The sequence below is a fragment of the Felis catus genome, chromosome B4 (genome assembly GCF_018350175.1).
Source record: "Felis catus isolate Fca126 chromosome B4, F.catus_Fca126_mat1.0, whole genome shotgun sequence".
In the NCBI taxonomy this organism is placed as follows: domain Eukaryota; kingdom Metazoa; phylum Chordata; class Mammalia; order Carnivora; family Felidae; genus Felis; species Felis catus.
The window spans coordinates 59,182,207-59,209,091 of record NC_058374.1 but is presented as its reverse complement, the minus strand read 5'-3'; the positions used below and the strand labels follow the sequence as shown (position 1 = coordinate 59,209,091).

Below are 26,885 nucleotides of genomic sequence, written 5' to 3'. Positions count from 1 at the left end.
CACACACACACACACACGGTTGTGAGTGGCAAGCAGGAATGAGGAAGAGAAGTTTCACTACCCCCACCCCCCTTCCCCTCACATATCCTACTCCTTTCCATGGCTGGATTACCAAAGTTCTTGCAAAATTTGCAGGGGTGGCTCATCCAGGTGGATTAGAATATTTAGCCTCTCTGGGAGGATATGGCTAATGGGCAATCTTTCCCTTTCCCTCTCCAAGAAAATTTCTTGCCCATTCTCTGGGAAATTAAAGTAATATATTTCTCTGAATGGAAGCTAACTCTAGAAGTAAAATCCATAGCTCAGGTGAGCTTTAGATTATTCCTAGAATGGTGAAATGATAAAGTAATTAAAGCATATTTCTATAGGCCTCCTCTTTCTCAATGACATAGAATCATTGCCCCATTTTCTCCTCCCTCTTCTCTTCTCCCCCTCACCCCACTGTGTATGTGCATACACTTGTGTGTGTTTTAGGAAAAACATGAAGATATGTTATATTTATAGCAATATCTACCAGGTATTAAAAGCCTTCTATTGCTAAATATCCCAATAACCCCACACAGTAGAAATGATACTGTTTTACAGAATGGGAAATTGTTGCTCAATGAGTTTATGTGAATTGCTCATGATCCACAGCCAGTAAGTGATAGAGCAAGTATTTGAAACACTCTGTCTAGATCCTCAATCCACACTGATTCTCTGTGAAAAGGGGTTTGAAGTATCTTGAATCTCATTTAGGGTATCTTGGGATAGATGTTTCCCTGCAAGGCAAGAACTGAGTTTAGGTGTGGATAAATAGAGCTCTACTTAGGCCCCTACCCACACTTCTCCTACAATACACTTTATGTATCCTGTGTGTGATGCAAGAGTTAATTGCTTACACATCCCCAATAACACAAAGTCTTTATTTAACTCGAAAACATTAATAACTGGTTTTTGCCTTGTTAGAAACAGCCTCTAATCTTCCTGGTAGAAAGTGGAGAATTTTCTCTCACAGCTGTTATGGGCTTTGATTACCATATAATAGTTAACTTTTCATTTGTTTTAAGATCTTGAGTGGAAATATGCAGTGTACAATTGCATATTGTAGTAGTCCAAAGTCAAAAAGATTTGCCTTTAAATATCATTTATAGGATTTTCCCTTTATACTTAACATTGAAGCTGGTAAACTTATCTATGGACTTAAGACTCTTCATGCTTGTTTTTGATAGGGGCCATGTGAAGCGAATGCCATTGCCTAAATGATTGTTCTCATGGTGAAAATGGTTGCCTTTACTGGCTTCCAATTAGAGAAGAACCCTAATCTTTGCTATGTGCTCCCAGGTCTGAAGCAGAAACAAAATAAGTGTGAGGACATCAGTCCTCACCTTGGAACAGGAATGGATAAAGATCTGTTCTCTCCCATCTCCCAAAAGCCTCCCACCAGCCTTTCTCCCACGTTCTATAAGTTTGGTCTCTCACATGCCCAGAAGACATCTTGTGATATTTTTTTTTCTTAAACAGCACCAGGCTTTAGAAAATGAAATCAGTTGGTCAAAATAAAAACAAGTTAAGAGTGTTTGTGCAGGGTAAGGCCTTTAGTCAAAGCATTGAATTACTGAAAGATTAGCTTTATGCTGAAATACTAAATGACTGTAGAAGAAATCTGAGAAACACCATTTAATATCATTAAAGACTTGGAGAAACAGGAACTGATTCATGAGAAAAGAAAGTACAGAGGAGAAGGGTCAGTTAACTGGAGGCTTAGAGGCATGTTAGGATCTGTACTGGGGAGAAAATGGGGAAATAGAAATGTATTGGTTTTTACTGCACTGAGTGATTTTCTTGTATCAGTGGTGCATAGATGGTTAAATACTGCCTATAGGTAACTTAAGGGACTGAATTGCCAGTGTAGCTTTCTGAACTGTGATTATAGGAAGAGGAATGTATTCTGGTTATGACATTTGGTAAAGTATTACAACGAAACCTTTAGTGACAACATGATACATTAGCCAATACAGCACAACAGGACAAAAACAGTAAGTAAGGCACACTCACTGAGAAAAATGAAGCCACAGGCAGTTCCTACCACATCAGGGAGGACCTGATAAAGTACACCACAAAGAGTTATTTCATTCGGCACAAGCACCATAGGCATTGGCTGACCATTTAAGACATGAAGACGAAGGGCTATGAAATATTAATCCCACATAATTTGTTATTCTTATATTCTTATAACCTTATGAGGAAAGGTCAATATTCTACTATCATAAAACTCCTGTGCCACTGAGAGTGTTGTACAGAGTTCAACCAACAATCCCCAAGCCTGCTATAAATACGTGGTGTTTTTGAAGGAGGGAAAGTTCCAGAACAGAGAGAGAGGCTGACTATCTTACTTAAGGACTCACAGCAGAATCAGTCCAGCCAGACACTGGTCTTTAGTACCTCCTGAATTTATGGTTTTTACTTTCCTTTCTGACCCATTGCTCATAATTTTTCTTGTAGCATGAGGAGAAATGCTTTAACCTAATCCCCATCCTTTTTTGGGGGGTGGGGGTTCAACTCAAGTCTCATCACTTTCTTTCTCAACCACTGCAGCTCACAGATCACCTCTGCCATCTTTGAAAATCCTCAGTACTTATTGCCTACATTTTTAATGTATATACTATACATTATATATCCTATATTGCCATGAAGTTAATCTTAATTTTTAAGATATATCTGTCTTTCCTTAAATAGATGAAATAGAGATATATTTTTACTATAAAACTATTCTTATATTTTTTCTGTTGTTACCTATATTCTAACATAAGGTTGATGTTAAGATAAGCAGGCAGCAAATACATGGTAATGAGTGAATGAATGAAAGTGTATTTATTAGGAATTGCCAAGTTAGTAACAATTACCTGATAGCAATGACTTCAAAAAATAGAGGTTTATTTTCTTTCATGTAAAAAAGTCCATGTTATAATTATACAATACATAATTATACAACACATCATTATACAATACAATAATTATACAATAAAATGTGCCCAAGCTCCTTCTAGGTTTCTGTTCCACTATCCCTAGCATGCAGGTTTCCTCATGGTTGTAAAACTTCTGCTGAAGCTCCAGCCATTATATCTCAGGTTAAAGGCATGAAGAGGGAAGAAATGAGAAAGGCCCAAAGGAGCACATCTTCCAAAAGAGTCAGCTTCCTTTAAAGAGCTTTCTGGAACACCTATGCAGATGACTACTGAGTATATCTCATTTACATCTAAAAAGAGTTAGCTCTATTTTTAAGAGAGTAATCTTAGGCTATGCATATAGTATGCAAAAGAAAATCAGATTCTACTAAAGAAGAAGGATATAGAGGAGGTAGTTACCAATGTCTGCCTATGTAGCGGTCAAAGTTGCCTCCTGATTGGGGTTCAGACCTGTAAGATTAGATGTTTTTCCAGGATAATGCATCTGTGGGGGAAAATATATATACCTTGGAATTTAGACAAAGGAATATGAAAAGAGTATCAGTCATCCAGGATGGAATTGAAGAGTCAAGGATCTGGCAAGGTGAAGGGAGGAGTAAGGGGTCTTCCAGTAATAAAGTGAGACTGAGAGAGCTAGAGGTCTCAATGATGTTGAAAAGCTGGTATCGTGGTAAAGACGTGAAAAAGCTAGAAAGACAGGCCACTGTGGTCTGAGGATGGAATACAGGATTTAAGATTTCAGAGTCTTAGCTGTTCCAGACAGTGAGTGACAGGGTTCAGGGCTTGATTTTCGAAGTAGAGCAGATCTGACGGTCATTAGAGTAGAAAAGACTTATAAACTCTCGTGGTACAGGATCATATCTATTGAATGTGCTTTACATATTTCCTAGCTGTGCCAAGCATAGACGAATTTTCTTTTCATTGTAAAAGCAGTACAACTACATTTTGGAAAATAGAGGTGGAGAATCCTCATATTCCCACCATCTACACAACTCATGTCTGGATTGGTGTATTGCCTTCCACATGATGTACATAATTACAACCATAGTTTACATATGATCATTGATTATTTTAATTTAACAGTATAATTTAGCATTGTAATGGAAGCATTTTTGATGCTGTAACATAGCTTTTATATAATACAAATTTTATGTAATTACAGTTATAATTATTTTCAATTTGGGGATACTCCAGATGATAGATCAAGACCATGTTTCTAAAGACCCATTAACACAGTACTCACCATCATAAATACAGGCTCAGGATTCTTAGTATGTATTTTGATTTTTGCCAATTTTAGCACATCTTTAATTCTAACTTGAACAATGAGAATTTTTCTTCATGTGTCTTTGGATCCATACTTGCCAGGGAAGACTTCAGGGGTTCAGCAAAAAGGTAAAATAAATTCTTACTGCACTAAATCATCTAGTCTTTCAACAGACTTAAAAACCAATCTTTTCCAACCAGGAGAAAACAAGAGGGTAGAGAAATGAGAACAAATTAAATTTTATAACTTTCTTATCTTGTATGTAGGATAAGAATATATCGAATATCTTCTCAATACACTTGTAAAAAGAAGGCCTGGTTCTGAGGGTGGAGGAAGAGCCATCTAATATAACTCTTGCACTTACAGACCTTGATCTGTACACTGAACAAACTTTTGTTAATATTCCCAATTTCAAATGGTTGAGGAATGCAGTTGGCAAAAGGGAAGAGTGATGGTTGCACCATCAAAACGAGAAATCAGAATACCCTAGGTCTCTAACAGTAAGACAAAAATGAGTCATTTTCCTCTTTATTCCTGGTAATTTAGTTGATGTTTTGCAATCCTCCTCTTTAGTTTCACAAAAATGAAGATCTTGATCTGTGATCCAGAGTATTCCAAAATTGTTATTTGAATCACTTATTATGAACCCATTGATTAATTATAATAGTTATTCTACAACATGGAAAATGCTTATATTATAATGTTTAATTAAAATGAAAGGATAGCGGGACCTGTATGGCTCACTTGGTTGGGCTTCCAACTTTGGCTCAGGTCATGATCTTGTAGTTAAGGTTCGTAAGTTAGATCCCCACATCAGACTCACTGCCGTCAGCACAGAGCTCGCTTTGGATCCTCTGTCCCCCTTTCTTTGCCCCTCCCCTCTTTGTGCTCTCTCTCTCTCTCTCTCAAAAATAAATAAACATTAAAAAAGAAAGAAAGAAAATAAAGTATAGGTGATTATATGTAAACCATGGTTGCAATTATGTACATCATATAGAAGGCAATAAACTAATCAAGACATGAGCTGTGTAGATGTGGAAATGTGAAGATTTTTCCTATTTCCCAAAATGTACTTTTATTGTTTTTACAACAGAAAAAATGTGTGCCTTCAAATCTTTTGACATTGCTTCTCTCTGACTTATACGCCCAGAAAACTTCCTACTATGGTCAATTCACCTATTCTTTTGGGTCACCTAAAATTGCTATGTAAACTCATACAGCCCTATGGATAGAACCCCTACAGAAGTAAATTTTCCATTTCAGGCCAAGCTCAATGCCATTTAATAATCTCAATACTTGGGGCACCTGGGTGGCTTAGTCTGTTGGGTGTCCGACTTTGGCTCAGGTCATGATCTCACAGTTCATGGGTTTGAGCCCCACATTGGGCTCTGTGCTGACAGCTCAGAGCCTGGAGCCTGCTTTGGATTCTATGTCTCCCTGTCTCTCTCTCTCTCCCTCCTCTGCTCGTGCTCTGCTTCTCTCTCTAAAAATAAATAAACATTTAAAAAAATTAAAAAAAAATAATAATCTCAATACTTTTCCCTGGCCTTTTCTCCCACTTATTTCCAAAAATGGCTGTTCCAAATATTTCCCATTTGTATAGCCCCTTACATGTGTATTTTCCAGGGTGCTGTCCTCAGGCCCTTCTCTTCTTTCTCTGTTCATTCTCCTGATTTAACTACCATCCATTGAATTTGTATTTCCAAATTCCACCCATCCCCTCGCTCTACACATTCATTGTGCTGGGTATTTGGATGTTTGTGCTCTTGGATGGCACATGGGCATCTCAGGATCAAACTCATTATATTTGATAACCTTTAGAACATTGTTATAGTTTCTATGCTTCAGTTCATTCTTTTTTAAAACAAATGTGTTTTTTTATATATAATTTGTTGTCAAATTGGTTTCCATAAAACACACAGTGCTCATCCCAACAGGTGCCCTCCTTAATGCCCATCACCCACTTTCCCCTCTCCCCCACTCCCCATCAACCCTCAGTTTGTTCTCAGTATTTAAGAGTCTCTTATGGTTTGCCTCCTTCCCTCTCTGTAACTTTTTTTCCCCTTCCACTCCCTCCTGGTCTTCCGTTAAGTTTCTCAGCATCAACATACGAGTGAAAACATATGGTATCTGTCTTTCTCTGCCTGACTTATTTCACTTAGCATAATACTCTCCAGTTCCATCCAGGTTGCTACAAATGGCCAGATATCATTCTTTCTCAATGCAAAGTAGTATTCCATTGTATGTATAACCACATCTTTTCTTTTTTCTTTTCTTTTCTTTTGTTTTATTTATTTTTTTATAATTCACATCCAAATTAGCATATAGTGCAACAATGATTTCAGGAGTAGATTCCTTAGTGCCCCTTACCCATTTAGCCCATTCCCCCTCCCACAACCCCTCCAGTAACCTTCTGTTTGTTCTCCATATTTATGAGTCTCTTATGTTTTGTCCCCCTCCCTGTTTTTATATTATTTTTGTTTCCCTTCCCTTATGTTCATCTGTTTTGTCTCTTAAAGTCCTCGTGAAGTCATATGATATTTGTTTTTCTCTGACTGATTAATTTCACTTAGCATAATAACCTCCAATTCCATCCACGTAGTTGCAAATGGCAAGATTTCATTCTTTTTGATTGCCAAGAAATACTCCATTGTATATATATACCACTTCTTCTTTATCCATTCATCCAACGACAGACATTTGGGCTCTTTCCATACTTTGGCTATTTTTGATAGTGCAGCTATAAACATTGGGGGGCATGTGTCCCTTCGAAACAGCATACCTGTATTCCTTGGATAAATACCTAGTAGTGCAATTGCTGGGTCGTAGGGTATTTCTATTTTTAGTCTTTTGAGGAACCTCCATACTGTTTTCCAGAGTGGCTGCACCAGCTTGCATTCCCACCAACAATGCAAAAGAGATCCTCTTTCTCTGCATCCTCGCCAACATCTGTTGTTGCCTAGAGTTGTTCATGTTAGCTATTCTGACAGGTGTGAGTTGGTATCTCATTGTGGTTTTGATTTGTATTTCCCAGATGATGAGTGATGTTGAGCATGTTTTCATGTGTCGGTTGGCCATCTGGATGTCTTCTTTGGAGAAGTGTCTATTCATGTCTTTTGCCCATTTCTTCACTGGATTATTTGTTTGTTGGGTGTTGAGTTTGATTAAGTTCTTTATAGATTTTGGATACTAACCCTTTATATGATATGTAATTTGCAAATATCTTCTCCCACTCTATCAGTTGCCTTTTAGTTTTGCTGATTGATTCCTTCACTGTGCAGAAGTTTTTATTTTGATGAGGTCCCAATAGTTCATTTTTGCTCTTGTTTCCCTTGCCTCTGGAGACATGTTGAGTAAGAAGTTGCTGCGGTCAAGATCAAAGAGGTTTTTGCCTGCTTTCTCCTCAAGGATTTTGATGGCTTCCTGTCTTACATTGAGGTCTTTCATCCATTTTGAGTTTCTTTTTGTGTATAGTGTAAGAAAGTGGTCCAGGTTCATTCTTCTGCATGTCGCTGTCCAGTTTTCCCAGCACCACTTGCTGAAGAGACTGTCTTTATTCCATTGGGTAATCTTTCCTGCTTTGTCAAAGATTAGTTGGCCATACGTTTGTAGGTCCATTTCTGGGTTCTCTATTCTGTTCCATTGATCTGAGTGTCTGTTTTTGTGCCAGTAGCATACTGTCTTGATGATTACAGCCTTGTTGTATAGCTTGAAGTCCGGAATTGTGATGCTTCCTGCTTTGGTTTTCTTTTTCAAGATTGCTTTGGCTCTTCGGAGTCTTTTCTGGTTCCATACAAATTTTAGGATTATTTGTTCTAGCTCTGTGAAGAATGCTGGGGTTATTTTGATAGGGATTGCATTGAATATGTAGATTGCTTTGGGTAGTATTGACATTTTAACAATATCTGTTCTTCCAATCCATGAGCATGGAATCTTTTTCCATTTTTTTGTGTCTTCTTCAATTTCTTTTATAAGCTTTCTATAGTTTTCAGTGTATAGATTTTTCACCTCTTTGGTTAGATTCATTCCTAGGTATTTTATGGGTTTTGGTGTAATTGTAAATGGGATTGATTCCTTGATTTCTCTTTCTGTTGCTTCATTATTGGTGTATAGGAATGCAACCGATTTCTGTGTGTTGATTTTATATCCTGAAACTTCTGAATTCATGAATCAGTTCTAGCAGCTTTTGTGTGTGTGTGTGTGTGTGTGTGTGTGTGTGTGTGTGTGTGGAACCTTTAGGGTTTTCCATATAAAGTATCATGTCCTCTGCAAAGAGTGAAAGTTTGACCTCCTCCTGGCCGAGTTCGATGCCTTTTATTTCCTTGTGTTGTCTGATTGCAGAGGCTAAGACCTCCAATATTATGTTGAATAACAGTGGTGAGAGTGGACATCCCTGCCTTATTCCTGACCTTAGGGAGAAAGCTCTCAGTTTTTCCCCAATGAGGATGATATTAGCGTTGAGTCGTTCATATATTGCTTTTATGATCTCAAGGTATGCTCCTTCTATCCCTACTTTCTTTGGGTTTTTATCAAGAAAGGATGCTGTATTTTGTCAAATGCTCTCTGCATCTATTGAGAGGATCATATGATTCTTGTCCTTTCTTTTATTGATGTGATGAATCACATTAATTGTTTTGAGAATATTGAACCAGACCTGCATCCCAGGTATAAATCCCTCTTGGTCGTGGTGAATATTTTTTTTAATGTCTTGTTGGATCCGGTTGGCTAATATCTTGTTGAGGATTTTTGCATCCATGTTCATCAGGGAAATTGGTCTATAGTTCTCCTTTTTAGTGAGGTCTCTGTCTGGTTTTGGAATCAAGGTAATGCTGGCTTCATAGGAAGAGTTTGGAAGTTTTCCTTCCATTTCTATTTTTTGGAACAGCTTCAAGAGAATAGCTGTTAACTCTTCCTTAAATGTTTGGTAGAATTCCCCTGGAAAGCCATCTGGCCCTGGACTCTTGTTTTTTGGGAGATTTTTGATTACTAATTCAATTTCCTTACTGGGTATGGGTCTGTTCAAATTTTCTATTCCTTCTTGTTTCAGGTTTGGTAGTGTGTATGTTTCTAGGAATTTGTCCATTTCTTCCACATTGCCCATTTTATTGGCATGTAATTGCTCATAATATTCTCTTATTATTGCTTTTATTTCTGCTGTGTTGGTTGTGATCTTTCCTCTTTCATTCTTGATTTTATTTATTTGGGTTCTTTCCTTTTTCTTTTTGATCAAACTGGCTAGTGGTTTATCAATTTTGTTAATTCTTTCAAAGAACTAGCTTCTGGTTTCAGTAATCTGTCCTACTGTTTTTTTGGTTTTGATAGCATTAATTTCTGCTCTAATCTTTATTATTTCCTGTCTTCTGCTGGTTTAGGGTTTTATTTGCTGTTCTTTTTCCAGCTCCTTAAGGCATAAGAGTAGGTTGTGTATCTGAGATCTTTCTTCCCTCTTTAGGAAGGCCTGGATTGCTATATACTTTCCTCTTATGACCGCCTTTGCTGTGTCCCAGAGGTTTTGGGTTGTGGTGTTATCATTTTCATTGGCTTCCATGTACTTTTAAATTTCGTTTTTAACTTCTTGGTTAGCCCATTCATTCTTTGGTAGCATATTCTTCAGTCTCCAAGTATTTGTTACATTTCCAAATTTTTTCTGGTTGTTCATTTCGATTTTCTTAGCGTTGTGGTCTGAAAATATGCACGGTATGATCTTGATCTTTTTGTACTTGTTGAGGGCTGATTTATGTCCCAGTATATGGTCTATTCTGGAGAACGTTCCATGTGCACTGGAGAAGAATGTATATTCTGCTGCTTTAGGATGAAATGTTATGAATATATCTGTTAAGTCCTTCTGGTCCAGTGTGTCATTCAAAGTCATTGTTTCCTTGTTGATTTTTTGATTAGATGATCTGTCCATTGTTGTGAGTGTGGTGTTGAAGTCTCCTACTATTATGGTATTACTATCAATCAGTTTCTCTATATTTGTGATTAATTGATTTATGTATTTGGGTTCTACCACATTTGGTGCATAAATGTTTACAATTATTAGGACTTCTTGGTGGATAGACCCTTTGATTATGACATAATGCCCTTCTTCATCTCTTGATACAGTCTTTATTTTAAAGTTTAGATTGTCTGATATAAGTATGGCTACTCCAGCTTTCTTCTGTTGACCATTGGCATGATAGATGGTTCTCCATCCCCTTAGTTTCAATCTGAAGGTGTCTTTAGGTCTAAAGTGGGTCTCTTGTAAACAGTATATAGATGGATCTTATTTTCTTATCCATTCTATTACCCTATGTCTTTAATTGGAACATTGAGTCCATTGAAGTTTAGAGTGAGTATTGAAAGATAGGAATTTATTGCCATTATGATGCTTGTAGAACTGGAGTTTCTGGTAGTGTTCTCTGGTCCTTTCTAATCTTTGTTGCTTTTGGTATTTATTTATTTGTTTGTTTGTTTATATGTTCATCTTTTCTCCCCTCAGAGAGTCCCTTAAAATTTCTTTCAGGTCTGGTTTAGTGGTCACAGACTCCTTTAATTTTTGTTTGTGTGGGAAACTTTTTATCTCTCCTTCTAATTTGAATGATAGCCTTGCTGGATAAAGAATTCTTGGCTGCATATTTTTCTGATTCAGCATATTGAATATATCCTGCCACTCCTTTCTGGCCTGCCAAGTTTCTGTGGATAGGTCTGCTGCAAACCTGATCCGTCTTCCCTTGTAGGTTAGGGACTTTTTTTCCCTTGCTGCTTTCATGATCCTCTCCTTTCCTGAGTATTTTGTGAATTTGACTGACGTGCCTTGTTGATGGTTGGTTTTTGTTGAATCTAATGGGGGTCCTCTGCTTCCTGGATTTTGATGTCTGTGTCTTTCCCCAGGTTAGGAAAGTCTTCTCTATGATTTGCTCACATAACCCTTCTACCCTATTTCTCTTCCTCTTCTGGGACCTCTATGATTCTGATGTTGTTCATTTTTAATGAGTCACTGATGTCTCTAATTTTCAAATTGTGCTCTTTTGCCTTAATGTCCTTTTTTTTTCCTGCTTCATTATTCTCCATAATTTTGTCCTTTATATCGCTGATTCTCTGTTCTGCCTCATTCATCCTTGCTGCCGCGGCATCCATCCATGATTGCAACTCAGTTATAGTATTTTTTATTTCATCCTGACTAGTTTTTAGTTCTTTTATCTCCACAGAAAGGGATTCTAGTCTATTTTCAACTCCAGCTGGTATTCTTATTATCGTGATTCTAAATTCTGGGTCAGACATTTTGATTGTATCTGTGTTGGTTAAATCCCTAGCTGTCGTTTCTTCGTGCTTTTTCTTTTGGGGTGACTTCCTTCATTTTGTCATTTTGAAGGGAGAAAGCGAATTAATGTAGAAAAATTAAAATTAAAAAAATTAAAATTAAAAAATATTAAAATGAAAAAATGAAAAACACACACATAAAATTGAATAAATGATGCTAGATCCTAGGTATGTTTTGGTCTGGGTGTTGAAAGTGGTTTGACAGATTAGAGAAAAAAAGGGGGAATAAAAAAATGGAAATCGTTTCAGAATTTGAAAAAAATGAATACACTGAAGTAGACTAAAATGAAATGATGAAAGTAAAATAGAATTTGAAAAAATTTACACAAAATTAAAGAATATAGTAGAAAAAAATTAAAGAAAAATACTTTTAATAAAGATTGAAAATAAAAGTGATTATTTTCTCTTTGTGTATTCAAGGAAAAGAAATGAAAAAGAGAAAAAAAAAGAAAATTGAATAGATGGACCTGCTAACAGATTGAAATAGGACTGAAATTACTTCGTTTTCCCCTAGAAATCAGACTATGAAGTGCTTTATAGTCTAGGAACTAAGCAGGTGGTGAGACTTGTGTTCTTGAAGAGGGAGGTTGGCCCAGTTGGGTGGGGCTCAGTGTAACTGCTCTGTTCTCCACTATATGGCACTGCTAGCCTACTGGGATGGAGTGTTGTGGTGCTTGTACGTGCATATGCGCATGCATGGGAGTGGTGAAAATGGCGTCACCAGCTACCTAGTCTCTAGTATCAGAACTCTGTTCTCCCCAATCAGCAATCGCGCACCTGTCCTCTGTCTTCAGCTTTCAAACACTCCCCACTTTTTCACTGTCCATCACCAAGCCCCACGCAGTACCTCTCTCCCTAGTTTTGTCTCAGATGCGGTTGTTTTCCCCGGTCCCTTACTTCTGAAAGACTGGGGCTTTGACGCATTACTCCCCTCTGCAGGAGGGTCTCACCGAGCAGTGGCTGAATGTTGGATGCACCCAGGAATGCTTAATGGACCCTGCTGCTGCCAGTGCCCCAAGACTGCGGCCAGGTGCCAGCCTGCCCCAGAAAAAGTTTGTGAGATAGGGTAGCAGCAGCGTTTCAGGAATTACGGAAAATCACAACACGCGTCTGGCACCAGTCTTCACCCTTAACGACCTTGTTCCAGCACCAGTGAATGTGGCCATTCTCTGGGGTCTGCTGGGACCAGGTGGCTTCAATAGTCTCTACCAAATGTCCTTCCAGCAATGGAACTGCTTTTCCCCCTGTGGCCTGAGAACCTCCCGGACCCCATTCTGCTCCTGGGGATTCGCCTTTCCCACCAGAGCACCGCCAGGTATTGAGCTGTGGAGTTGCAGCCTTTGCTCTCCCCTTGTTTACAGTCTTAATGGAGTTTAAACCCTCTCCTTTCTCCTTTCTCCCTTTTTAGTTTAGCTCCTGTGGCTGTTTCCAATTTTTCAGTTTCTCTCCAGCTGCTTTTGGGGAGGGGTGCTTTTCCCGTATTCTCCTCCCGCCCCTGTCTCTGTCTGCTCTCCACCTGCAAAAGCAGCTCCCTGTCTGCTGCGGCTTCTCACTCCCCAAGTTCACCTCTGCGCTGCGTACCTGTTGAATTCTGTCGTTCAGGTTGCACAGATTGTTGTGTTAATCCTCCAATCAGTTTTCTAGGTTTGAAGGATGGTTTAATGTTGGTCTGGCTGTGTTTCATGGATGCGAGACACACAAAAAACTTTCATGCTGTTCCACCATCTTGACTTCCCCTTCCAAACCACATCTTCTTTAGCCAAGTAGTATTCCATTGTGTATATAAACCATAATTTCTTTATCCATTCATCAGTTGATGGACATTTAAGCTCTTTCCATAATTTGGCTATGTTGAAAGAGCTGGTATAAACAGGGGTACAAGTGCCCCTATGCACCAGCACTCCTATATCCCTTGGGTAAATTCCTAGCAGTGCTATTGCTGGATCATAGGGTAGATCTATTTTTAATTTTTTGAGGAACCTCTACACTGTTTTCCAGAGCGGCTGCACCAGTTTGCATTCCCACCAGCAGTGCAAGAGGATTCCTGTTTCTCCACCTCCTCTCCAGCATCTATAGTCTGCTGATTTGTTCATTTTAGCCACTCTGACCAGTGTGATGTGGTATCTGAGTGTGGTTTTGATTTGTGTTTATCTGATGAAGAATGACGTTGAGCATCTTTTCATGTGCCTGTTGGCCATCTGGTTGTCTTCTTTAGAAAAGTGTCTATTCATGTCTTCTGCCCATTTCTTCACTGGATTATTTGTTTTTTTGGGTATGGAGTTTGATGAGTTCTTTATAGATTTTGGATACTAGCCCTTTATCCAATATGTCATTTGCAAATATCTTTTCCCATTCCGTCGGTTGCCTTTTAGTATTGTTGACTGTTTCCTTTGCAGTGCAGAAGCTTTTTATCTTCATGAGGTCCCAATAGTTCATTTTTGCTTTTAATTCCCTTGCCTTTGGAGATGTGACGAGTAAGAAATTGCTGCAGCTGAGGTCAGAGAGGTTTTTTCCTGCTTTCTCTTCTAGGGTTTTGATGGTTTCCTGTTTCACATTCAGGTCCTTCATCCATTTTGAGTTTATTTTTGTTCATGGTGTAAGAAAGTGGCCTAGTTTCATTCTTCTGCATGTTGCTGTCCAGTTCTCCCAGCACCATTTGTTGAAGAGACTGTCAATTTTCCAGCTTTGTCAAAGATTAGTTGGCCATACATTTGTGGGTCCAATTCTGGAGTCTCTGTTCTATTCCATTGGTCTATGTGTCTGTTTTTGTGCCAATGCCATACTGTCTTGATGATTATAGCTTTGTGGTAGAGGCTAAAGTCTGGGATTGTGATGCTTCCCACTTGGTTTTCTTCTTCAGTATTACTTTGGCTATTTGGGATCTTTTGTGGTTCCATACAAATTTTAGGATTGCTTGTTCTAGTTTCAAGAAGAATGCTGGTGCAATTTTGATTGGGATTGCATTGAATGTGTAGCTTGCTTTGGGTAGTATTGACATTTTAACGATATTTATTCTTCCAATCCATGATCATGGAATATTTTTCTATTTCTTTGTATCTTCTTCAATTTCCTTCATAATCTTTCTATAGTTTTCAGCATACAGATCTTTTACATCTTTGGTTAGGTTTATTCTGAGGTATTTTATGATTCTTGGTGCAATTGTGAATGGGATCAGTTTCTTTATTTGTCTTTCTGTTGCTTCATTATTGGTGTATAAAAATGCAACTGATTTCTGTACATTGATTTTGTAACCTGTGACTTTGCTGAATTCATGTATCAGTTCTAGCAGACTTTTGGTGGGGTCTATTGGGTTTTCCATGTATAGTGTCATGTCATCTGCAAAAAGTGAAAGCTTGACTTCATCTTTGCCAATTTTGATGCCTTTGATTTCCTTCTGTTGTCTGATTGCTGATGCTAGCACTTCCAACACTGTGTTAAACAACAGCGGTGAGAGTGGACATCCCTGTCGTGTTCCTGATCTCAGGGAGAAAGCTCTCAGTTTTTCCCCATTGAGGATGATATTAGCTGTGGGCTTTTCATAAATGGCTTTTATGATGTTTAAGTGTGCTCCTTCTATCCTAACTTTCTCGAGGGTCTAAAACAAATGTTTATTTGTGTTCTTTTGATATACATAGAGATAATGTGCATGTGAGGGGAGGAGGGGCAGAGTGAGAGGGAAAGAGAGAATCCCAAGCAGGCTCTGAGCTTTCAGCACAGAACCTGATGTAGGGCTCTATCCAATGACTGTAAGATCATGACCTGAGCTGAAATCAAGAGTTACTTGCCCATCTGACTGAGCCACCCAATGGCTGACATAGGCATCCCTGTTTCAGTTAATTCTAGTGACATCTATCCAGCCACCAATTCAGAAATCTGGAATGATCTTTTTGTTGTTCCTTTCCTTCTCCTGCCCCAAATCAGCATAATCATATTCTATTAATTCTATTTCTTTTTTTTTTCAGATCTGTCCCTCCTCTTCATTACCATCCTTGCTATATTAGTCACTCCCTCATCATAAATGGCGGTGGTCTCATAACTGGTCTTCCTAACTCCTGAGTTGCTTCTTCCAAAGCCACCCTCTTCTCTCTTACCAGCTTTTAAAACAATTTTTCATATTACTTGGACTGCTTAAAGCTCTTCAGTAAGCTTCTCAGTCACTTAGCAGAATAAGCCCAACTCTTTAATGTGGTAAACAAAGTGTGTTGTGATTTGAACTCAGTTTTACCTTTCTAGCATCATCTCTTGCTTCCACCAGTGTCTTGTACTCATCTACACTGAGCGTTCATTTCAATAAATGATGCCCGTCTTTTACACTCCTCCTCCATGCTGTTCCACAGCTGTTCAATTTTCTGCCGATTATCTGTTGATCTTCGGCTAATTCACTTACTTCCTTGAACTCTAAGCAAATTCGAGGTCTTTTGCCTCTTCCTGCTGTTCTCTTATCATACTGCTGTTTCCACTGTCATCACATTTTACTGTAGCTGTTTGTGTTTCTATCTCCTGCACTAAATTATGAATCCCTTGAAGGGAGGGACGAGATCTCAGTAATTTCTGTCTTCCTAGCATCTGACTAGGAAGTTGTCTAGGGATTGTCTAGGGATTGTCTAGTTGTTAGTTGTCTAGGGATTGATTGATTGATTATTTTTATTTTTTTCAAATTTTTACTTAAATTCTAGCTACTTAACATATTGTATAATATTGTTTTCAGGAGTAGAATTTAGTGATTCATCACTTACATATAACACCCAGTGTTCAACACAAGTGTCCTCCGTAATGCCCATCACCCATTTAGCCCATTCCCCCCACCCAACTCCCCTCCAGCAACCCTCAATTTGTTCTCTATCATAAAGAGTCTCTTATGGTTTGTTTCCCTCTCTCTTTATTCCCCCTTCCCATATGTTCATCTGTTTTGTTTCTTAAATTCCACATAAGACTGAAATTATATGGTATTTTTCTTCCCTGCCTGACTTATTTTGCCTAGCATAATGTACTCTAGCTCCATCTAATTCTTTGAAAATGGCAAGATTTCATTTCTTTTGATGGCCAAATAATATTCCATTGTGTATGTATACTATATCTTCTTTATGCATTCATCAGTTGGTAGACATTTGGGCTCTTTCTATACTTTGGTATTGTTAATGCTGCTACAAGCATTGAGGTACATGTGCCCATTCAAATTTGTATATTTGTATCCTTTAGGTAAATACCTAGTAGTGCAATCGCTGGATCTAAGGTAGTTATATTTTTAACTTTTTGAGGAAACTCCATACTGTTTTCCAGAGTGGCTGCACCAGTTTGCATTCCCACTAACAATTTTTCTGCATCATCACTAACACTTGTTGTTAATTTTAGCTATTCTGACAGGTGTGAAGTGGCATCTCATTGTAGTTTTGATTTGTATTTCTCTGAGTGTAGGGATTTTTTTTAAAGCAATGTCCCTCTGACATTGGGTCCCCATTTTGTGTTCATTTCCTTTCTCCCTTGTTGAATGAATTATCAACATCACGTTAAGTTCTACCCTTTTATTTTCCATTCATCTTGCCAACTCAGGGCAATAAGGCTCCTACCATCTTCACTTCCAAGAGGTGCTCTTGGCAAAGTCACCAATGGCTCACATATTGCCAAACCCCAATAGCACTTTCCAGCACTAAAATTATCTGATTTATCCTATGCCTCTGGCACTGGGGACTATTCTTTTCATTGCAAAGCTCTTGTAAGGTTCTTGCTGTCTCTCTCTCACTGATACTGGGCACTTCCCCTGTCTCCAGCCCTTTGTAAACTCTTCTCTGCTTACCCTTCCATAAGATTTGGTACTCAGTCTCCTGTTCTTATTTTCAACACTCAATGTAGAAAACTCCCATAATATCATATTAACCCTATGGTTTTAATTACTACTTACATTCTGATAAGTTACTAAACTATATCTAGCCCTCACCCTCATCTGCACTTCAGGTTCAAATATCCAACTGCCCAGCCAGTTCCTCCACAACTAATTCACATGTCTTCAGCATGTCACTGCACCCTGAGTCCTCCACCAAAGCGAGAAATCTTTGGAGGCACAAATTCTATACTTTCTTTTTCCTTATTTTAAACACTTGGATGGTTTCCTGTTCTTCAGGATTAAGCTTTAGCATGGCATAGTAGGCTCACTGTGACCTGGCCCCTATCTCCACCTCCATTTCACCTCCTGCCACTCCCTGCCTTGCACTTTTATGCTCTAGTAATCTTGCACTGCTTGTGGTTCCACTTCACTTCTTTGTTTTGTTAGTGGCAGCTCTCTGCCGAGAATGCAGTTTAACCTTGATAATCCTAATCATCACCCAAATTGCTCTCAGTATTACATCCTTCAGGATGTTTTCTCCAACTCTCCAGGCTTTTTGGTTAGGAGCTCCAGTTCTGAAGTTATTCTATTGGGGTTTAAACCCTCTTCCAAACCATATTAGCAGAATGACCTTGGAACAATTACTAAACCCCCCTAATCATGAGTCCTCCCAACTGAAAAATAGGGATAAAAATAGAATGTAATTTACAAGGTTGTTAGAGAATTAAATGAAATTCACAGAACCTGGCATGTGGTAAAAATTCAGTAAATATTTTATAACATGACGATCATTCTTCTGAACTATGCCATATCCATTTCTGTATCACCAGAGCTAAGAAATACTTGGCATATTGTAGGTACTCAATACCTAGTTATTGGATTGAAACAAACTGAATGAATTAATGAATAAATAAACTAGAGAATATTTATGTATGGTCCATATTAAGAGTGTACAAAAGGGGGTGTCTGGGTGGCTCAGTTGGTTAAGCATCCAACTTTGTCTCAGGTCATGATCTTGTAGTTCGTGAGTTCGAGCCCCTCATCTAGCTCTGTGCTGACAGCTCAGAGCCTGGAGCCTGCTTCAGATTCTGTGTCTCCCTCTCTATCTGCCCTCCCCCGCTCACGCTCGCTCTCTCTCTCAAAAATAAACAAACATTAAAAAGAAAAAAAGAGTGTACAAATGAACCAAACAGAAGAGTCTCAGTTAAATGATTTATTCTGGTAAGTGCCAACTGCTATTTTAGAAAGAGGTTGGTATATTTAATGTGCTGGCCCCTGTGGAGCATTGCTCAGCTCCACCCTTCTGGATGGAAGCACTAATTCCTCCAGCTGTTGGGAGTATGATGGCAGACTTCTTACAGCTGAGTATCCCTTCTCTGGTGACAGTGCTGGGCTGAAAAGAGCCATTTTTCCCAATGTACTGCCCCTGCCTGCATCTAAAGACTAGTCTACTCAGGAGACTAATGTCTAACCTTGCTCTAACTTGGGACAATTTTACATGGCCATTCTAGTTGCAGAGGTCACCATAGGATTGAATGAGCCTCTGTTGGAACTTCCATGCAGCCCAATTGCTTTCTCTGTGCAATCTGACTTCCTTCACATTTGTATAGATGTTGACCCCCATGAACACATCCTGTAACATCCTGTGTGCAAACTTCTGTTTTAGAATCTATTTCCTAGAAAATCCTACCTGCAACATTTCACAAAGGATGAGAGTCCAGTGAATTACATTTTAGATATAGTTTATATGAGATGTATATGAAATGACCAGGGCTATGGCTGGCACCAAAACAGAAGACGTGATGATTATTTTTGAGAGGTGACAGGATTTAGGAGGGAGTGTCAAAATAGAAGCCACTGCTTACAGCAGCTTAATCTCTGGCTCACCCTATAACCGGAATATTATGAACTGTGAGTCCTTTAGATTGTGTGTCCACATATGTGTATTTTCTATCACTTGTATCCTACGGGAAATGCAAACATGGAAAGTGAAAGAAATCCCTGAGGCAGCCTGCCTATAGCAAGCTCTTGGGGAAATTGGTAAACCCTGTATTGTGATTATGTATCCCCTGGCAGGCAGTGATTAAGTTTAATGCTGGGCTGCATTTTTATTAATAAAAAAGGGCAGTAACATTAGAAACAATATACTGCCTGCCCATAGTACATTAGAATTTCACTTTAAAATAATTTGTTCTAGAGAAAATAGCCACTAAATAACTAAAGTTGAGAAGTCTTAGTTATTAAACTTGTCACAAGGGTTTAGCTCAGCACAAATTAATTCTTAGTATGGATGGCCAGGATAGGTTTGTTTTTGTTTTTTAACTCCAGGATATATGATAGCTTCTATTTATGAATTTCAAAGGAAAGAGATATACATTTTACTGCATAAAATACATGCACAGAAAAAAATAATACTGAATTCTACAAATTAAAAAGTGGAGGTCCTCCACCATTTCTCACTCCACAAAGTCATTTCCCAGAAGTAGTCACCACGAAGAATTTGGTGTACATCTGGGAGAATATATCTCACATGTATTTATATTTATAATAAAACTATGAAAATAATACAAAAAACTGGATAATGAATCTGTTAATTTTTTAAGCTAATGTATGTATATATAGGTATGAAAACCTCTATTCTCTCATTCATCCTCCTGTTCAGTTGAATCTCCTGTGTACATAACACAGGAACCTCAGTTATTGCTAGAATATTGACAGTTTTCTTTTTCCTTCTTTCCCAAAACAACTTTCTGTGAAAACACCAGTGGGACTGTGTGTTTCTTTGGAAGTTCAGCTTCTGAAAATGGTGATATCTCATCATATTGCAACCTTGATGGAAGGCCTTCTTATTTTCCCCTTTGTATGTTTTTAATCCCATATTCACGTTGCACCTAGATTTGCTGCTTTCATTAGTTCATATCACTTTTAATTTAATAACAACAGAGAATTAGAAAGTTTCTGCTTCTTAGGACATTGCTAGTGTTTCTCTTTCAATTTGTTTGTACTTGTCTCAACTTGTGCTCTCTTGGGTCCCAATACCAACTACATTTCCTATGTAAATGACAGCAAAAGGCCTCAGTCATTACTGCAGAAATGATTAAGAAAGAACTCCACATTTTGAGGCTTGTAAACCATAAAATATACTACCATAGGAAATGATTCCCATTTCCTTGGAGAATTCAACAACATAGAAAGTTTGAACATAGAAGATTAGAAATCATCCAATCTCATTTTACTGAAGATGAATTTTTAACAGCACAGCAGAGTAATCTAATCTGCAAATATAAAATATGTCAGTACTATGAGTAGCTCTGATTCAAATGCATTTAGAGGCAAGAACCTAGACAGATAAATCTGCATAAACAGATTTGATGATTTTGAGGACAATACCTGGATGCAGTCCTTTGCAATTAAGAAAGCAAATATTATTGCTGCTTTTGAATATTGCAAGCAAACTGGACAGAAATGAGCCAATCTTAAATCATGCCACTTATGTGAAGAAATTTTTTTTAAAGGGTGGGCAGTAGCTGGAATTTTTTATTTAAGAGTTATCAATTTCGATGTTTCAGGTTTGAATGAAGAAATATGGTCTTTAATTATAGACAGCTACTGTTTTTCTTATAATAAACAAGGGGCTCATTTCCCTGTCATAAGAAAGAGAAATAAATACCAAATTGTTTTATGCAGCATGGGCTATAAATAGAATATTTTTCTAGTGCCATTAGGTCATTTGTAAGTTTTGAAATCCTTGCTTTGGAATTACCATTGTCATTAAAACCTTACTTCTCAGGAGTGATGAAATGCATGTGCTTCTTATCTGTACTGGAGTAAATGCTGTCATGCAAACCAACAACTCAAGGATACAACAATGATAGGAAGTTAAATGTAAAATAAAACTGTGAAAAACATCAACATAATGAAAGCTTAATGTACAATATGGTAGAACTCTTTTACAGGGAAAAATAAAAAAGCTGTGACGAGTCAGAAAATTAGTGTCTCTAAGAGAGTAGAATTGATAAACAATCATGAAAACAGTTTTTCACATCATGCATCCTACAGACCTGGAACTTTTATCTTAAAATGGTCATCCTTCTTAGAACAAAGATGGTAGTCAGGAAGATAGGTAGTGATCGGCACAATAGACCATAGATTTTATAATTACCACCATGCTTTTGTAAGCATATGTCGTCTGAATATTTTAAGATCTATTATAATAAGCATACTTGAGCCAGTCAAGCACAGACTTTCATACAATACACCCTTGCCTGTTATTTACTCATATAACTAACGCAGTAGACCATGCCCAGTTAAATGGAGAACATTCCCTTGTAACAGCACAGCTGCTGCCTGGGACAACCCACAACAAACCTGGCTGTAGCTGCCCCAGGAGTCCAAGCCTGAAAGAATGGTGATTTTACCTTGATATTCTGCTGAAACTTCCTGGAACCTACGAGGTTAAAATCTCAGAACATCTAGAAAGAAAACAGTAAGTACTGTTAAAACAATGCTGCAGAGGAGCTAATAAATTCTTCGGATTAACACCAAAGCCTGATGCAAATGAATTTAATCCCTTGATATTCAGGGAGAAATTAAAGCTAATGAATTAAATATGCAAGTCTTCTTTTGTTGCAATTCTCTTTTGCAAATATTGCAATAATCTTGCATTGTCAACATTATTGGAGAGCTACTTTCTAGCTATTTTGAACGTATTTCCCTACCGAGCATCTGTTACGCTTAGCATTTTAAGTGCATTGATTAGTTCTCAAAATCCTGACCTTTTTCTTTCATAAAATTTTTATTTTAGGAAATAGACAAAAACATCTTGCGTATATGTAAATGTCACTACCAATGTCTTTTAAAATAAACAATAAACTTAATTTTGCCATAGCTTATTTAAAGTTTTTTTCCTGCTGTCTTAAAAAAGACATACTAACCATAGATTTTATAAGAAAGCAAAAAAGACTAGGAACTTTTAGACTTTTTCTCCAATATCAAAGTATTAGTAAGATGATAAGAAATAGTTTCTTATGCTAAATATATCTGTTATTTTTATAGCCAAATGTTTCAACAAGATATTTCAAATCCTGAAATCATTCCCACTTATATGAAGTCAAAATATATGTCTTAAGTCATTAATTCATTAATACTTTGGTGGATTATATTTAGGTAATTTGATGCATTACACTTACCATTGGTAGTAAGCAAAGGATTCAGAAAAGGACAAGCTAGTTGTTGTGAAGGGTTGTCCTGATGCAATGTGGATTTACACTTAGGCTAGAGCCCTGCCTTTTAACTAGGGAGGGGGCATATTTTTGGTTTTGTAATGTAGCTTGAGGTGAAGGCAGACCGTGTCCCTTTTAAAAAACCACCACGTTTTTATTTATTTTATTTTTATTTTTTATTTTTGGGAGAGAGAGAGAGCAGGGGAGGGTAGAGAGAGAGGGAAACAGAGGATCTGAAGCAGGCTCTGTGCAGACAGCAGAGAGCCTGATGTGGGGCTCCAACTCATGAACCGTGAGATCATGACCTGAGCCAAAGTTAGGTGTTTAACCAAGTGAGCCACCCGGTGCCCCTCTACCACCAAATTTTTAAAAAATTAGTATTTTAATGACAGCAGTTGTAGGGCTGATTGAATTGTCAGGTTAAATTTCTTAATCTAGGTTCACAGGGACCAGCGATTATATTATTCAGAAAAGTCAGTGGGAAGATGTAAGAAAAGATTCTTCCCTAGAGTGTGTAAATACTGTACCCAATAAAATATTCAAAGATATTTTAGCCAAGTTTCATTAGATATAGAATTCCTTGATTGGAATGCATGGTGCAGTGAGTGTTTAGTCTACCTACCACATTGTGGATGGATGGGTTCATTTGGGTTTGTAAGAATTATCTGGAAGCCTCAATATATCAATACTAGCCTCTAGGTGAGAAACTACATTGCGTGGAATTATTTTATGTGCATCAGTGAGAACCGTATAAGGAAGCCTTTAAAAACCTAGGATGCTAACAATGGTTTCTTCTCCTCCCCACTCTTCTTTTTTCTTTTCCTTTCTTCTTCAGTTTTTAAAAGCATAAATCCTTCCCTAGGGTAATCAAGGGAATGGTAAGCAGTGTCCACCATTTGTAAACTTTTAAGTGCTGGGGATGTTCTAAAAGGCCTGGTGTCAGAGTGCTCTGTGTGCTTTCCAAAAGATGAATTTCTCACCACACACTTTATGCGAGATGGTCCTGAACAATAGAATGATGACATCCTTCCCACCTCCTGCACCAGTGTGACACATTGTCTCACCTGGTTAACTAAAGACTAGAAAACATTTCCTTTAGAACTGATAATTCAGTGCCCTAATCAGGGGGTTTTCCCAGGAGACAGAGTACTCAGGCAATGCTGAGTCTATTCACATGGCCTATATTCTCTGGCATTCAGTACAATCCTCAAGTGCTTAGTGTTAAAGAATTGGGTTGCTTTTCTTTTCAGTTACTTATATCAAGAATCATTTGACTAATCCAATATGGTTTGGGGAATAAAACTAGATTTAGAGAAATATCAAACCTCTATAGAATGTTTTATTAAATTCTTACCTCTTCTGGAAGGACTTAAGTCTTAATGAGTCATATTCTAAAAAGGAAAATAGCATTTAAAAAGGAAGCAGGAAACCAATTTTCCCAGTTTAAGAATATAAATGAAAAGGATTATTTTTTTTTTCTTTGAGTGAGAAGTAAGGGCATTAGAGTTAATAAAATCAGTTTAGTGTATTTCAGTTCTTATCAGTTCAACAAATATTTACTGAGCATTCACAGGTACTAGCATCAAATGAGGTGCTGGGGATACCAAGATGAAGAAGATACTGTCTCTTTATTCAAATAACTCTGGGTCTTATGGGTGAGACAGACACACAGATGGACACTTTCACAAATATGGTAAGGGCTGATTGAGTAGTTCTCAGGGTGCTCTGGAAACCCACAAGAAGGAATCTGAATTTAACCTAGGAATGGGTGCTGTCAAATGGGGATAATGCCTGCACTGTGTTTATGGTATGAAAAGGAGGTTGCAGGCTAAAAAAAGTCGGAGGTGAGAAAGGGGAAAAGAAGAACTCTGGTTGGGGAGACTAGCAGGCAATTCAAGCAGAAGGGACAAGGTGAGAAAGATGGGAAGATACAGAATAGGATGTGCTAATTGGAGAACTATGATCAGCTGTGGACCATGAGTAACTACTATGAAGAGAAGGATGGTAGAGGGACAGATCCACTCAGAGTACTGAGGGCTAAGGCACTTGGACTTCAGTCTATAGGTATTGGAGAGAAATAGAGAGGGGCTGAATGTTACAGACTGTGAAGGGTTTGAGATTTTAATCACTTTGCAAGCTAACAAGTTAGGCTGTTAGAGTTTCATAAATGCTTGGACACAAGACTCCTGGGTCAGAGACAAAGGATTTTGTTACTCATGACAGGGTGAGGTTCAAATTCATATGGTTTTCCTTCCATGGGGGCAACAGGAAGATGGGCCCAGGTGGATATTGTGCAATAGTGGTTTTGCATCACAGCCAAGAGACCCAAAGCTCAGAATTCCCCAATATTTTATAAGGAAGATGTATGCAAACTTGCCCAATCTTTCCCTGGGGGAAGAGATTATTTTTATTATACTGTGTACAGCAAAAAAATCTGTTCTCTCCTAGAGGGAGACACTATATTTTCTAAGGATGTTTGCCATACAAATATTCTTGAAAAGATAATCTGGAATAAAAGCTTTCAATGCCTCTGCTCACAAGATGTGCAAGAATGTTAGAGATCTGTGAAGAGTTTTCCACAACAGTATAACAATAAAATGTGTGTTTTAGATGTATCATTCTGGTAGTAGGTGAGGGATGGGGGTTGGGAGGTTGTTGCAATCATCCATGTGAGAGCCTAAGTTTGAGAGGTGGTAGGAATGAATTTGAGAAATATATAGGAAGAAAAAATAGGTAGCTTTTGCCTTCTGAGAGAGGGAATGATCTAAGATAGGAGCCAGCAAACTTCTTTAAATAAAGGGCCAAATAGCAAATATTTTAGGCTTTGTGGGCCATATGGCCTCTACCTCACTCCACTGTGCCATTGTAGTAGAAGGGCAGCCATCAACACATATAAATGAATGGGTGTTGCTGTGTTCCAGTAAAACTTTAGTTATGAAAATATGTACATGGAATGTAGTTTTCCGACACCAGGTCTAGAATAAAACTCTAGGTTTTTGTTTTCTTATGACTAAACAGATGGAAATGCTAATAACTGAGAGAAAAGATTTAGCCAATTTTGTTAGTGTGAGTTAGAGAGTGAGGAGATGAGGTTTTGAAGTTTTGAATTTAGGAAAGTAAGAAGTATACAGGTATAGATGTTATTAAGCAGATGGATATAGGAATTTGAAGTTTAAGACAAGGTCAGTGTTAGAATGATTTAGAAGTTCTAAGCATATAGATGGAAGTTAAAACCATTGAAGTGAACATCATCATTCAGTGAGAACATGAAGAGTAAGTAGAGAGATGGACCAAAGACAAAACCCTAGGGATCACCAATCTTTAAGGGTCAGGCTTAAATTAAGAGGTACTCCAAAATTTCTTAAGATGTGACATCTTATTTGTGTGTACTTGTGTGTGTGTGTGTGTGTGTGTGTGTGTGTGTGTGTGTGTGTAAAGAAGGAATTAGAGAATGCATTTCAATGATAAAACAATCCTCCCAAAGACCTTCAATTCTGAAAACACCCCCAAACTGTGTCAGTCATTTATTCTTCATCAGAATAATAAAAAACTTCTAAGAAATTTCAGAGGCACACTTATACTTTTCTCTTTTCAATTTGTGATTTTGAGAGTAAAGTTAACTGAGAAGGACCTTGATGAGTCATAGTGAAATCCAAATTACTTCCATTAGAATACAGTTTTTCATTTCATCCAGTAAAGGCATACAGATAGGTTTGTTCCAGTTTTCTCTTCTGAATAGAAGTACAACTGCAGTTATTAGTTATTCATTTATTTGCGCAGTCACTTAGCAAATATTTAATCAGTATCTACAATGTGCATAGTGAGGCACTGAGGAGGATAGAAACATGAACAAGACACAACCTGCCTGGGTTTAAACACAATAGTGACATCAAGTAGAATGTGATCAGTGGCTCAAGAAATGGCCACTAAAACCATAGCAACGTGATTGGTGTGTTTTCTCTGCTACTCTTTGTAATGTGTAGAAACTTCCAGAAAAAACATGAACCCATACTTTTAAGTCATAGTGATCTATGGGTGCAGGAAGGGGAAACTGTAAATAAAACCACATGCTTGCACATTCTCTTCAGAAGAGTTTAGAGGGATGAAATTCATTCAATACTATTGCAATCTATTTGAGCTGTAAGAATAGTTTTCTTTGGTAGCTTGTTAAATATACTCACATTACAAGGGTAGAAAATACCTAATTAAAAAAAAATTAAAAATCATGTGGTGAGATAATGATTGTGTTTACACACACACACAGTGAGTTTGACTTTGGTTCAAACAACTATTTTTTAATCTATATGACAACAATTTAAATTTTT

The 26,885-nt window shown here is 37.8% G+C and overlaps 1 protein-coding gene across 21 annotated transcripts in view; it reads left to right on the top strand.

Moving 5' to 3' along the window:
• Positions 1–26,885, top strand: part of LMNTD1 (lamin tail domain containing 1) — a 533,991-nt gene that overhangs the window by 45,515 nt on the left and 461,591 nt on the right. For 2 of the 21 annotated variants that reach the window (XM_023256858.2, XM_045061564.1), the window contains one exon: positions 21,674–21,824. The exons of the other annotated variants lie outside the window; for them this stretch is intronic. The gene's annotated coding sequence lies outside the window, so the exon portion shown is untranslated. The remainder of the gene's footprint in view (positions 1–21,673; positions 21,825–26,885) is intronic. 21 annotated transcript variants of the gene reach the window in all.